The sequence below is a fragment of the Macaca fascicularis genome, chromosome 17 (assembly GCF_037993035.2).
Source record: "Macaca fascicularis isolate 582-1 chromosome 17, T2T-MFA8v1.1".
In the NCBI taxonomy this organism is placed as follows: domain Eukaryota; kingdom Metazoa; phylum Chordata; class Mammalia; order Primates; family Cercopithecidae; genus Macaca; species Macaca fascicularis.
Window position 1 is genome coordinate 69,118,248 of NC_088391.1, and position 15,550 is coordinate 69,133,797.

Consider the following 15,550-nt stretch of genomic DNA (forward strand, 5'->3'; position numbering starts at 1 on the left):
TTTAAAAACAAACAAATGAAAATTCCCCAAAACTAAAGAGCCTGAAATAAATAATAAGCCCATCACATTAAGGGATTTTTGACATTGTAGGTAAAGAGGATCTAGACTATATCACAGACTCAGGGTATCAGGCTGTCTGGTTGTAAACTTGAACTCACATCTAAAGATTCTATGCCAGCCTCTGCAGTCAGGCGGACATCCTCATCTACTTCTCTGCCATCTAACTGCATTCCTCGCTACACCACTTGCTGGCTCTGTAATCTTGAAAAGCTTGCTTAGTTTTTTCTGAATCTTTGTTGCATCATCTGTATGGATGTGGAAATAATTGCATTATATATCTCAGAAGTTGGTGAGGATTGATGTAATTTATACGCATATAGTTCACAAAACAGTGCCAAGTACATCATGAACATTCAGTAAGTGTTTTCCATTAACATCTCTTGTCTGTATTAGTCAGCACTGTGTGGGAGAATCTTTATCAACCTTTATATAATTAAACAAATACCCTAGAGACAAAGCCTGATCACCAAAACATATGTTCTCCTATTCTGTCGAAGCCTCAGCTGAACCCTGTTTCCCAATTCTGTCTGAGACTCTGTTGGCCAATAAAACGTGAGAGGGAATGACATATGTCGTTTCAGGTCTGATTCATTAAAATCCTCCCACATGTGCTCCTCCACATTCCTGGCCCTCTGGAATGCAGATGGCAGAGAACATGGAAGCCACATTTGAAAGATGGCAGAAACTCTGTCAACGTGGCCACCACACCAAACTGTTTGGCTACCTGATTAGTTGTGTCAGGTTCAAGAAATCAGCTACTGTTGGATAAGACCCACAACACATGCCTTGGGTCTGCTATAAGCAGTTTTTACAACCCTGCTGTTGTGGTGAAGAGCTTTAAAAACTATGCACGTGAAAAGCAGCTCAATCCAAGTAAATGCCTCTGTCTTGGGGTATTTGTCCATTTGTCCTCTATTCTGGGCCTTACATATAAATAAATCCTATTTGTTTGCTCTGTTCATGACATCTCTATATGCATGGCAAGGCTCTCCTACTTAGTGATCTGATCGGATTCCAGCTGTATCTTAGTTTTAATTCTATTAAATATGATCACCTATCATTTCTGGTTTATCCCAGGACTCTTTAAAGCAAAAATGGCATTTGCTGCCTAGCCTCTGTTTTGTCTAAGTGCATCTCAAACACCAAACACTACCTCCAGAATTTGTTTAGCATTTTTCAAATGATTTGATGACAACAGAGGCATCCATATGTTTGTGATTTTCCTAAGTCACATAGCACAAGGCTGGCTGAACTCAATAAAATGTAAATTCATAGATTAATTGAGCAAAGTCTACCCTACTCACACCTGCCAAAGCTGAAGTAAGGCATTCTCCTGGGTAACAAGAAGATCATAGGTTGGAAAAGGCAAGTATTCCTGAGGGATCACTACTCTTTCTTCTTGGAAGCAAACTTATCTGCTTATCCATGTCCCTTGATTTTCTGCTTTGTTCATTCAACAGGCCTGGCTTTATTTGAGGTGATAGGAGTATCGAGGTGTATCACTGCACACAACATTCTCAGGAGAGTCACCAATGCACCTGCCCTTTTTGTGATTTTACTGAAGAAGCTCTATATAAGCCACTTTATGGAGCATTCCTGTATGGGACTGGAATTTTGGAATAAGAAAAAATATATAAGACAAGACCTCAGAAGCATATGGAGTGGGCAAGATTGAGTTCCAAAATAGGAAAAACAAAAACAAAAACAAAAACAACGTTTGGTCAGGATCAGAAGTGGTTTTCTTTTCTTTTCTCTTTTTCTTAAGAGATGCAAATTTGGGATCCTGTTCAGCCCCCTTGTGGTTTGGGAACAGAGCTCCCTGTCCCTAGAAAGTGGAGTACATAAGCTGTTTCTGTGAGGCACCTAGACTATAAGAAAGTGGCCCTAGGACTGTTTCTAGTAATAACTCAGTCCAACCTGGAATCGGTGGATTCTGCACTCTCACTGGGGACTCTGGGATTGCTGGAGTGGTCTCAACATGATAATATCTTGGTCAATAGAAGCTTGTTCCAATTTGCCAGTGCTTTATGCAGGATGAACCAGCACCAGCAGCCAAAGAAAGTAAGATTGAGCAACAGTCCCCTTCCTTTTCTGTCCCAACTTCCCTTCAGAGCAGCTGCATCCAAGTCCCAGCAGATGTTAGTGTATGTGGGATGACCTTGCAGATGGTTGCATCAGGGCAAATTTGTGAGTTCGTGAGTTTCTCTCTCTGTCCCTTCCCTCCCCATCCCTGGTAGCTGACGGTGCTGGAGAGAAAGAGAAGTTTTCGGTGGTAAGGGCAAAACAAGAAACAAGTCATGAGTTTGCTGTTTTTGGATGAGTTATTGCTGTATCACACATTGTTCTTAGTAGTCTCAGTATGACACAGCAATTTTTCATCACTTAAATGCAGTTTTAGAATTTTTAATAACACTTTAAATTGCTAATCATAAGACTGAAGGTTGATGTCTTCTAATCCAGCAAAATACATTAGTCGCTTACCAGCTCTGTAGTAGCTTTTTTAAAAATTCAGGATCTTGGTCATGAGGGCTTAAGATCCAAATCAATTGCTATATAAATCCTTTTGGAAATTTATTCAGTGCTATAACTACACATGCACTACCATATTCTAGTATTGTCTTTTTAGCTCCAAAATGTAGTTGTTATAGAAATCAAAGATAGTTGTTCCTGGAGTGTCCAAACCATCTAGACCAACTGTAATTGAAGAAAGACAATATTGTTTGCAGTCTCAGTATGAATGTGGATTCCTTCTCCAATAATCATTTGCGCTTGCCACTTGGACTTTGTCTGAAGGAAAAAAAAGGCAATATCACAAAATATGATGTACAAGCATGTGCATCTCAACATTGTTTAAAATAGGACTAATTGGAAAAAATCTAAGTATGCTACAATATAATACTGGTTAAAAGAATTAGATTCGTAAAATGGGATGCACCGGATCAATTTAAAATAGTATTTACTGACATGAAATCATACTTTAAAAGCATCTTAAAAGAAGAGAATAATAGCAAACCAAAACTGTATATTAATTTGGCAAAATAACGTATACATACATAGAAAGTTTATTAACATATAATTATATATACATTAAAAGTTATCTATATTATCGTAGAAAAATACTATCTCTACCTTAACAATAATGATTGCCTCATGGCAGAATTACAGATGTTTTTGTTACTTGTTACATTTGTGTGTGTTTATGGATATGTATTGCTTGTATCATAATAATAGTTATATTAAATATAGATTTTAGAGTAAAAGGGCAGAATAAAGCCAGAACACAGAAGTCCTCTCACCCAGGAGATAATAGAGTGAATCAAATATTATATAAATAAGTAAAAGTGTTACAAAGTTCACCCAACAACAAAACAAGAAAAGAGGAGGAACCACGTATCACCAAGTTCAAAAAGTAGTGATCGAGGCAAAGAGTTCTGACATGGAGCTGAATACAGAGACTCCTATCTATACTCCCATATTACAGTAGCAGAATTGGAGAGACAAAATTCTCAGTGTTCTTATTTAGAATTGTGCCCACCATCACCAGGTTAGAAAGCAGCATGCCAGCTGAAGCTGAGAGGATAAGACAGTTCTTTCGGGAAGAGTCAAGGAAAAATCCAGTAGAGAAAAGGCCACACCAACAGAGCCAATAGAAACGGACCAGAGAAAAACCTCTGGAGAGGACTGACATTTCCCAGGACTTCCTGATGAATTTCAGACAAAATTCAAAGTCCTAATAGATTCTGTTTTAGGATTAAAGTTCTTTCCCAAATAAGTGAAGTGATACAGAACATTTAAGTGAAGAGCCTGTGACCTTCTCTGAAGGATGTGCCTAGACCCTAATGAGCTCCTCCCCACTTCCATTTTCCTCCTAAAAACACTTAACTACTGCCATCAGGTTACAGAAAAGTGGATGAAACAGCTAATCTGAGCCTTCAAGGGGGCCAAGTGGCTGAAATAAATAGATTTGGGTAGAGTTACTCATCTCAACCAGAAAGAAAATGCAAAGAATTGGCATGGCAATTGTGAAAATATACCACATTTAAAAAATAAAAATCCCATAAGACTAGTTCTAGAAGGATACAGACCACAAGGAACAAATGAAATTTCCTTTCAAATTCAGCCCACAATGAAACAGTTTAGTATTATTGTAAGTTGACTAATACAAGAAGTTATTGGTGAATTAAGATTGCAAGTAACATTATTACAGAAACAACATCTAAAAAATAACACCCAGGGACAGAATAAATGGTTGAATACCAAATTACTTTTCCAGAGAGGCTTGAGATAATTAGAGGAATTGCTAAGAAAAAGTCAATAAAAAATTATGAATATAACAATAAAATGTGATTTCAAAGATAATCCAAAATAAATCAATAAAAAAGTAATTGGACATTTAAAAATAACTAAAAGGGTATAATTGGATAGTTTGTAAAACAAAGGATAAAAGCTTGAGGAATGGATACCCCATTTACCCTGAGGTGATTTTACACATTATATGACTCTATCAAAGTATCTCATGTAGCTCATAAATATATACACCTATGTCTCCACAAAAATTAAACATTAAACAAAAATGAAAATCAGTGTCCACAAAATAGGAAATTCAGTAAGCAAAACAGAAAAAGTATTGAAAGGAATAATGGAATAACACTTTTTTCTGAAACATACATTGACATCTAGAGTTTTTAATGAAGGGTAGTGTGTTTTAGGAAACACGTCATCATCATCATCATCATCATCATCATCATCATCAAGCAACCAACACTGAAAAATGTCACGTTTAACTTGTTGAACTTTAAGAATAGAAGAGTAAATTTTCAGGTAACCGAAAAGAAAGCCACCTGTAAGGTGTAAAAACAAAACAGGTTGGAGTTTGATTTCTTAATGCTAACGTTAAATGCCAGAAAACAATGGAAAATTCTACCCCTTGGTCTCTGGCCATGAACCTCCCACAGAAAACGATGACATTTGTTATCATCATTTACATTTGGTGCAGCATTTATGGCATGTATATAGCAATAGCACCAACACAAATATGCCTAACATTTGGAGAAGTCAGTACAGGGATAGATTTAAAGAAATAACTGATTTGTCCTGTAAACCCATTATGTACATTTTTATATCCTTGTGTTAATTTTATTATTCTTTCCCCCCTTGACCTACCGTTACTTTTGTCTTATGATAAGCTTGTGAAGAACTATTTAACACAGAAATCAGAGGATGATGAGCCAGATCCATTTCTTTCAGGGGCTAGTAGTTACTGTGCATAAGATAAAAATGGTAATACATAAGCTGTATGTCCTGAAGGAGCTTTAAGTCAATCTCCAAATACATTTTATAATCAATATTAGCATTGTCATAAGTCTTATTACTTAGTGTAGTTGGATCTTACCAACAATGCCAGTATTACACAATATTATAGTATGACCATGGTATAATTCAGTTATATTACAGAATACAGAACAAAGTAGTAAAAATTACAGAGGTATTTGTTTTGCCTTCCCAACAGAATCAACAACAATTGAGGACAAAGCCAATCATTTCGTCTCATCTTACAGGCTCAAATCTAGACTGGTTTCTATTGTGTGTCATTATATAGCAGGGCTCACTTCCCTCCAATGGGGAAGTCATGAATAGTATTTAGCAAACTACTCTTGAAGCCAGAACAGTCACAAGACAGCAGTGTAAAGCAAAAGTGCCTCCAAAGAACTTCTACATGTTTGGGGAGTAATAAGATTCCCATAGGTGTGCCCCTTGAGCTTCAGTAGCTAGAATAGAGGGCCATTGACTTATGCCCACTTCAGCTTCCCTGTGTATTAAAATAATTGAGACACAACCAGGCTTGTGTCTTTCCCTTCAGGGTAGTAAGTTTCCCCCAGCCAGGCTGAGTCCAGAGATGCCGTCTAAGAGCCAGGGGTGGAGAGCCAGTTCCACCTGGGCACTGCTGATGTTTGCCCAAGGTCTAAGGGCTCTTCGATCAGTCTGTGGTAAATGTTACTAGGCTTGGAACTTTCCTTTCAGGACAGTGGGCTCCTCTGTAGCCCAGGGAAGGTCCAGAAATACCATCCAAGAGCAATGGCCTAGAATAGAGGACCCCAAGTGCTCTACCCGACTGTGCTTGGACTGGTACCTAAGCTGCAAAACAAAGTCCCTTTTACTTTTTCTTCTCCTTTTCTCAAGTAGTAGGAGTCTCTCCATAGACACCACAATTTGGAATGCGCTGGGTCACACCTGAAGCCAGCACATGTCTCAGTCTCATCCAAGGCCTGCAGAGAGTACTAGCTGGGTGTCACTGTTGATTATTGAGGGTTTAAGGGCTCTTTAGTCAGCAGGTGATGAATCCTGCTGACTAAAGGAGAATAGGTGCTTTTTTCCTGCTAAGGCAGCAGATTCCCTTCTGACCCAGGGTTTGTCTAGAAATGCCATCTGGGAGCTAGGGCCTGAAATCTGGGCCTCACAACTGTGCATGATTCTGATTTTACTGTGGCTGAACTGGTATCCAAGTTGCAAGACAAAGTAATCTTCTCTCTTCTCTCCTCAACTGGAAGGAAGGAGTCTCTTGGAGCAGTGAGCTGCCCTCCCTGGGGTTGGGGAATGGGTGGCACAAGCTCTACCTTGGCTGGCCCAGTTGGTATTTCACTAGTTTTCATTCCCCTCAAATCCATTGGCTCCAACTCTGGCACAGCACCAGGACCTGCCCAGTAATTACTATCCTTGTGGGCCAAACTGTTTTTCCAGTTTGTTTAGGATCCCAGAGCCCTTTAGCCTGAGGTAGTGGGGTTTCCTGACACTCAGGTTCCCACCACTGGGATGAACAATTCCCTTCTGGCTAGGAATGATCTAAATGCTCCCTTCATCAGCACCAGTTGAGTTCTGCCCGGTACTGTTTTCTGCTGTGACAGGGCATCACTGAGTTACAGTGCAAAGTCCCACAGTCACCGCATTCTCCCTCCCTCAAGTGCACAGATTTTCTCTCTGTGCCATATGGCTGCTGCCAGGAAACAGGGGAGATGTGGTATATCAGTCCACTTTCAGATTGCTATAAAGAACTGCCTAATTCTGGGTAATTTAAAAAAGAAATAGAGTTAATTAACTCACCGTTCAGCATGACTGGGGAGCCTCAGGAAACTTAGAATCATGGTGGAAGGCTAAGGGGAAGCAAGGCACTTTCTTCACAAGGCAGAAGGAAGGAGAAGTGCTGAGTGAAGGGGGAAGAGTCCCTTTTGAAACCATCAGATCTTGTAAGAACTCACTCACTATCATGAGAATAGCATAGGGGAAACCACTCCCATGATCCAATTATCTCCTTGATATGTGGGGATTATGGGAATTATAATTCAAGATGAGATTTGGGTGGGGACACAAAGCCTAACCACATCAGGTGACGATGGCAATTCAAGATTGTCTTTCCTACCTCTTCAGTGTTTCTTTCAATGATATTTAAAACCAGGTACTGTGATTGCTCACCTGATTTTTGTTTTTTATGAAGGTGCTTTTTTGGTGTGGGTAGTTGTTCAATTTAGTTTTCGTGAGGGAAGGAAGAATGATGAACGCTTCTTTTTAGCCATCTTGCTCCACTCTCCATTCAGAAAGTTTTTTCTTGATGATTCAAAACAAAAAAGTACCCAATTTTCATTCTCTATCTTTATCCTACATATTTATTTCATAAAATATACCACTACTTGCTATAATTTGTATACATTACATATAATATGTTTATGTTTCTATGTTTTCTAAATATATATTGTGCAAATTACATTTTTACATACATCTATATGTAAATGAAATATATTCGGTAACTTAACTGTTGTGAGTGCGCACACACACATACACACACTAGAATGTAACCTATGAGAAGAGGAACTTTTTTCTTTGGTGTTATAATACCTATACTTAGCACAGTGCCTGGTGCATAGTGACTATCTTCACTAAATATTTATTTAAAGAATATTCAGTTAAGGGAAACCAAAGATACCCATTGAATATTCAAATAGCTAATAAAATATGTTGTTAAGCTAATCATAACTATTTTAAATCAAAAGAATAAGAACAGATACACAGTTCGTCCTCATAGCTTTATGGATGTGAAAAATGAGGCCCAGAGACGTTAAATAATTTACCAAGGGCAGTCATGAGGTGCAGTGGGGAACATGGACTTTGGAATCAGACAGAAATAAAATTAACTGCTTCTTAGATGAGTGACCTTAGGAAATTAATCATCATTGGCCCTTTATTTTCTAATGTGAATATTTTATATTTTAAACCTTGAAGAACGATCAAAATAACTAATGGCAATAACTAATGCGAAATAGGGTGTTAAATAGGATTTTTCCATTGCTATAGAATTGGAACAGGAATCCACAAATGAAAACAAAGAAGAGTTAAGGACTTCATTGTAAAGAGAGAAAGCAATATATTTCTTACTCCCAGCCCCAGCCAGCACTTTCTAAATGGCAGAGCCAGCCCAGTCACCACTGACATAAGCATTCTTTACTTCCCAGAGTGGTAGAGAGGACTCAGAAAAGGGAAGGCCATTCGGGGCATGGGCCTGGAGGGAAATTTAGTGTTACTAATGAAAGATTTTTACCTCACCACCCTGTGATGGAAGAGAAGGGGTTCTTCTACCCAAGTGATAGAAAAGACCCCTCCCAAGTCATAGACATTGGGGTTGTTTGCAAGGAGCGGGAAACTGACATCTACTCCCTGACTGGATGCTCGTTGAGCTGTGAAATCTTCAGGCCAATTATTTTGCCTTGGTTGAGCTAAGTAGACTATAGTGAAGGAGTTCAGCTTTATCTGGAGTTGTCAGTTTTGCATTTAAGGCACTGGTGACTGCTGTTCTTCCAGATATTTTAGGAGATTCAAAACTTGCTGGTGTAGACCACACTAACGTGAGAAGGATAGCATGCCTTTTCTGTTCTCCACAACACAGGGAAGACCTCGGGGTTCCTTTGGCTCCATATGAAGGGGAACAGAGTTCATAGGTGACTCCAAGTTAACCAAGGGGCCATCACACAACACAAACAGTGCTTACCAGGAGGGAAGGGCACAAGGAAGCGTTCTGCTTTTTGAGATGGTCAAGAAGCAGTGAGCTGTACACCATCTCAGAAAAACCACAGACACAATCTAGTTTGAGACAGCATGTCAGCAGAGACCACCAGCATCAGTGGAACCAGACCAAATCAGAGAATACCAGAGATTCCTCTACACCACTGATATGGGTGGTTACAACTGAAGATTCCTTCAGTGTTGCTTCTTGCTTGGTGAAAAAAATATATATATTTCTGCCTCCTCTTGTCACCCTTCTCCTTTTTCTCCCTGTCTGCTTTCTACCCTCTGCCTCTTCCTTTCTCTCTCTCCTTTCCCTACTCTCCCTCTTCTTCCATCACTATTACTACCATTCTTCTTCCTCTTCTCCTCCTTCTCTCCCTCTTCCTTCTCCTTCCTCTTACTCTCCTCCCTCCTTGTCCTCCTCCTCACTATCTCCTCCTCCTCCTCCTTTCTTCTTCTCATCTTTAATACAGATATATTAGAAAGAGAGAATGTTAAAGAATGATGTATAAAGAGTTGAGTAAAGGTTTGTGTACGAAAGTGTGTTGGGGCTAAGGGGCAAGAGTTGGCATGGAGGAAGGTGGTAAGAAGGCAGAACAGACACTGCTGACACTGTAGCAAGTCTTATAGTGGATGTCTGTCAAGCCAGTCCAAATATTTTAGACTCCAGCTGTATGAACAGATGTTCCCAAATTGGTGAACTGTTTACATCTAACAGAGGACATTTAATCTTTCAAGAGACTCTGATCTAAGGTTGTCGTCTTTTAAAAGTTGATATGTTTGTCGTAAGACTTTATTCCTAGTAGCAAATATTTAAAGCAACACTTTTTAAAGAAAGTAGAAACTGGTATGATGGTGTGTGCTTGCAGTGCTGGCTACTCAGGAGCCTGATGAGGGAGGATCACTTCAGCCCAGGATTTTGAGTCTACCCTGGGTAACACAGTGATAACTCATCTCTTAAACAAACAAAAAAACAAAAAATGAAAGTAAGAAAGTTGTGGAAAATTGCAATTTAAAATTATAATTTCTTAGTAAACATATTGGAGACTGAAGTTATTTTGATAGTATTTTTTCCAAAATCATACATGATAGATGTGTCAGTCCAGTTTCACACTACTATAAAGAACTTCCTGAGACTGGGTAATTTATAAAGAAAAGAGGTTTAATTGACTCACAGTTCCACATGGCTAGTGAGGCCTCAAGAAACCTACAATTATGGCAGAAGAGGAAGCAGGCACATCTTACATGGCGACAGGCAAGAGAGAGCCTGTGAAGGAGGAACTGTCAAACACTTATTAACCCATCAGATCTTGTGGGAACTCACTCACTATCATGAGAACAACATGGGGGAAACCATCCCCGTGGTTCAATCACATCCCACCAGGTCCCTCCTTCAACATGTGGGATTATGGGGATTACAATATGAGATGAGATTTGGGTGGGGACACAGTGCCAAACCATAGCAACAGAATATGGAGTTATATAGTAGACTTAATTTTTTTAAGTAAGTTTTTAAAATTCTGAATAATGCAGTGTAATTTTTTGTAACTCTAGCATAAAGATATCTCTGTATGTATTTATGCAACAAATTAGATAATCTCATAATTCACTGAGGGCAAAAGATGGACAATATGCCACATTCTAGATCATCTATATAGCCATCACTATATAGACAAAATCAGATAGAAGGATCTATCTATCTGAAAAAAACGTTTCAGATCAAAATGAAAACGTTTGGATCAAAATGCCAAAGACTTAACTAAGTACCATATTATATGAGAATCAAAGGAAGAGATAGTTTCCTGATCTGAATTATTTGGATTGATTGCACAAAGTGACAACCAGAAAAAAAGAACAGAAAAACAATAAAATCATTCTTAGATGCAAATTTTATTAGCTTCTCTTTCCTCTACTCTAGTTTAATCTTTTCTTCATTTTACACACACTTTAAAAATTAAGTAACAAGAAAATATAAGATTTACTTACAATTCAGATACCTTTTCTTATGAGCTAGAGAGGCCAAAGAAACAAACCAACAAACCAAAATACAATCCCTTCCATTAAACCCCTGAGTAAAAGTCAGCAAGCTGACCATATGCGATGATGCATCACCTCGTAATCACGGAGAAAGGACATTGGTGAATAGTCAGCAGGACAGCAAAGCTGTAGTGCAGTCACTGATAGGACATCAGTAGTTACTCCTGGGAAAGTGTAAGAAATTTTGAAGAACAGGAGAATAGAGCGAAGGACTCAGCTCCCTAATAGAATCAGAGCATTCATAGGCTCAGATAAAGGTGACTCGTTTCCGTATTTCTATGTCAGAAATATAGAGGAGGCCAGACGCGGTGGCTCACGCCTGTAATCCCAACACTTTGGGAGGCCGAGGCGGGCGGATCACGCGGTCAGGAGATCGAGACCATCCTGGCGAACACGGTGAAACCCCGTCTCTACTGAAAACACAAAAAAACTAGCCGGGCGTGGTGGCGGGCGCCTGTAGTCCCAGCTTCTAGGGAGGCTGAGGCAGGAGAATGGCATTAACCCAGGAGGCAGCGGAGCTTGCAGTGAGTGGAGATCGCGCCACTGCACTCCAGCCTGGGCAACAGAGCGAGACTCCGTCTCAAAAAAAAAAAAAAAAAAAAAAAAAAGAAAGAAAAGAAAAGAAAAGAAAAAAGAAATATAGAGGAGCTCATTCCCCCAAAAGTGAAGCAGTCTATAGTCACAAACAAAACCAGAGAAAAACTTAGGGCATCTTTTACACAACTTTTTTTTAAGTGCTTTTTGTTATTCTAATGGAAGCTATATTCAAAACATTCCAAGATAATCAGTGTCTCTCTGCGGGAAACTCTGCTTGATTTTAGGAAAGTGATTAATAATCTGTTACTTTCTCTGCCCCTTTTAGCATCTCTGAAGTTTAGTGAGGAAGCTTAAAGAATTCTTACACCTCCCCCTGCTGGCAGCAAACAAGAAGTGCAGCTTTGGTAAGTAAAACACGTTCATGCTGAAAGTAATGGCTAAGATCAACTTTTGATTCTAAAAACAAGATTCTTTCCATCTGCAATCCGTGAAAAAGTTTGAAACATGAATTTAAAACATGAAAAATAATAACAAAATTTTTGGAAGTACTGCTTTTCAGAAGTCAAACTAACAATGAGTATTATGTTAAAATGTTTAATTCAACAGCATTCCTTCAAAAATTTATATTACTGAAATCTGACTCCAGAAATGACTTTGTTGTGATATTTCGGTCTTTTCAACTGTGTCTCTACTTGCTGCCATTCTCTCTATAGATCACATTATTATCCGTGGCAGAGACAGGAGGTTCACCAATCACTTCATCTGCTCCCCTACACTTTCCAACTCCCTTGCTGTTCTTGCTACTGGGCAGTAGGGATGGGTCACTTATAGGTCCACACACAGAGCACCCAGCCCATGACCCCCATCTGTCTCTGCTGCGGCAGGTACTGCAGATGTTCCGGAGAGTGGAGTGTCCATCAACCTAGATGCTTGAGTGCCTATGTTGAGCAGGGGACTCTGTGTGTTCCTCCCCTCTTTGATCTACAGCTGAATTTGAGTGACTGTGAACTACCTGTTAGTTGTTAAGCAACTGAGAGTTCATTTGTCCTAAAATAACAAAGTAGCTGATGACTTTAGAATGTAAACCAAAACATATCTGATACTAGTCTAAATCAATTTACAAAGTTTATTTTGCTAAGGTTAAGGAGGCACCCCTGACACAGTTTCAGAAGGTCCTCACAACGTGTGCTCAAGGGGTTCAGGGCACAGCTTGGTTTCATACATTTTAGGGAGACGTGAGACATCAATCAATATGTCTAAGATGTACATTGGTTTGGTCTGGAAAGACAGGGCAACTCAAAGTGGGGCAGGGGCTTCCAGGTCATAGGTAAATAACAGACAAATGGTTTCATTCTTATAAGTTTCTGATTAGCCTCTCACTGAATATACAATTTACAGGAATAGTCACTTATGCTTAGTCCGGCTTAGTGAAACAATAGGGCAAAGGAAACAATCCGATATGCATTTGTCTCACATGAGCAGAAGGATGACTTTGAGTTCTGTTTGTCCTTTATCCACAAGGGATTTTCTTTGCAGACAAATTAGGAGAGAGGTATTTATCTTTTTAATCTTTGTAGCTTTTTTTTTTTTTTTTTTTTTTTTTTTAGGAGTAGAATGGGAGGCAGGTTTGTCTGCAGTTCTTAGCTTGACTTTTCTCTTTGGCTTAGTGATTTGGGGGTTGCAAGTTTTATTTTCCTTTCACAGGAACATTAAGAACAATCCTGAGCATTCTACATGTCTCATTTGATCCTTACCACTGCCCTCTGCAGTACTTTATGTAGATGTTACTAGCCACATTTTATACATGACAAAACTCTGGCAAACGTAGATTAGATACATTGTTCCAGGTCACATGGACAGGAAGTGATGGAACCAGGAATCAACTCAGATTCCAAATTTCCTCAATTTTTATTTCTACTTTACATCGTCTCATAAACCAAAATTCACAATTATGTAAGATTAATTACATCAAGTTGAACATCATCACTTCGTTTAAAAAGTTATAGGGGCAAATACATTTAACACAAAAAAATTATTAAGTCCACTTTGTTGAAAGCACTATTGTAAGCATTGCAATATATACAAACAAGTATGAGATGTAGTCCTTATCTTCACAGAAATTACATTCATGCTAGGAAACCCAGTCAAAGAAACATGGAAAGCTCAAGAGCAATATAGAAAACTTTACAACTAGTCCCTGTTTGTCAAGTTAGCTTTTCATACATTAGGTGATGAGTAAATGTTTGCTGGGGAGAAGGCAGAGGACAGATCACGAAAGAAGGGTGGAGAAGAACTGGTGAAGAAGTGAATGATGGGATTGTAGTGCAGTCTCCCATCTTATAAGATAGTCAGGCAAGGCTCCATGGAGGAGGTGTGCTTTTAGCATAAACTTAATGGATGGGTAGGGTTGTATTAAATTGTATTGAATGATGGGCAGGTTTTGATCATTGTCACCAAATTATGAAGGACCCTGTAATGGTTAATTTTATGTGTCAACTTGGCTGGGCCATGAAATGCCCAGATTATATGTGATTTCTGGGGTGTATGTATGAGGGTGCTTCTGAGATTAACATTTGAATTAGTGGCCTCAGTAGGTTGCCACCCCCAATGTGGGTGGGAATCATCAACCCCTTAAAAGCCCGAATAGAAGAAAAGGTGGAGAAAGGAAGAATTCATCCCTTTTGTTCTGCTTCACTACTTGAGCTCGGACGTCCCATCTCCTCTTCTACCCTTGGACTGGTATTTACACCATTCATTCTCAGGTCTTCAGACTAAAACTGAATATACCATTGGCTTTCCTGGGTCTCCAGCTTGCATAATGCAAATTGTGGCACTTCTCGGCCTCCATATCACATGAGTCAATGCCTTATAACAAATCTCTTTTTTTATACAGATACATACATGATAGATAAATAGATACATGGTAGATAAATAAAGATAGAAACATAAATATAGACATAGGTAAATATCTCTGATTTGTTTGGAGAATTCTGACTAGTTCCTATTGAAGAATTTGTATTTATCTTATGGGCAGGAAGACATCCTTAATGTTTGTGGAATATTGCACTGTCAGTAAAATATCTGAGGTAGTGCATAAAGGAGGTATAGCCAGAGACCAGCAAGAGAGATCATTAATATACACACAGGTATACATACTTACATTGTGTTATCTATAACCATCTCTCTTTATGATGTCTACAGATATGATTTTTCTAATTTTGTCTGAATCAACTATTTACCTGTACAAAAATTGGCATCCATTAACAGTTTATTTTATTCTAGTCAATTAACTTCCATATTCTTTAAAACAAATGAAGTACCATAGATGAAGTATATTGAACATTATTTTTATTGGAGGAATACATACTTATGGGGTCTATTCGGGCTGCTTTAACAGAATACTATAAATTGGGCGGCTTATAAACAACAGGAATTGATTTTTCACAGTTGTGAAAGCTGGCAGGCCAAGATCAAGGCATCAGCAAATTCGTTGTCTCATGATTTTGAGGCGGTCCCAGTCCTCATAGATGGTGCCTTCTTGCCGTGTCCTCACTTGGCAGAGGAGAAAAATGATGGCCCCTTGAAGCAGCATTGTTGTTTGGGGTAAATACCCGGGACAGGTCATCTCACACCAAGAAGATTTAGGACAGGCACACACATGAAGAGTGGGTTTAGGAGCAGAGGTGTAACAGGCAAAAGAAAGAGAAAGGAGAGTAGCTCTTGTGAGAGAGAAAGAAGGTGAGGGGAAGAAAGGGAGAGGGAGAGAGAAAGGGAGAAAAAGAGAGAGAGAGAGAGAGAGAGAAAGAGAGAGAAAGTCCGAAAAGGAAAAGCTGGCATGCAGCGGACTGCTCCAGATTTTTCTTTT

The 15,550-nt window shown here is 39.1% G+C and overlaps 1 protein-coding gene across 1 annotated transcript in view; it reads left to right on the plus strand.

Moving 5' to 3' along the window:
• Positions 1-15,550, plus strand: part of LOC102133231 (uncharacterized) — a 360,266-nt gene that overhangs the window by 183,191 nt on the left and 161,525 nt on the right. The window contains exon 5 of the transcript XR_012426450.1: positions 12,011-12,089. The gene's annotated coding sequence lies outside the window, so the exon portion shown is untranslated. The remainder of the gene's footprint in view (positions 1-12,010; positions 12,090-15,550) is intronic.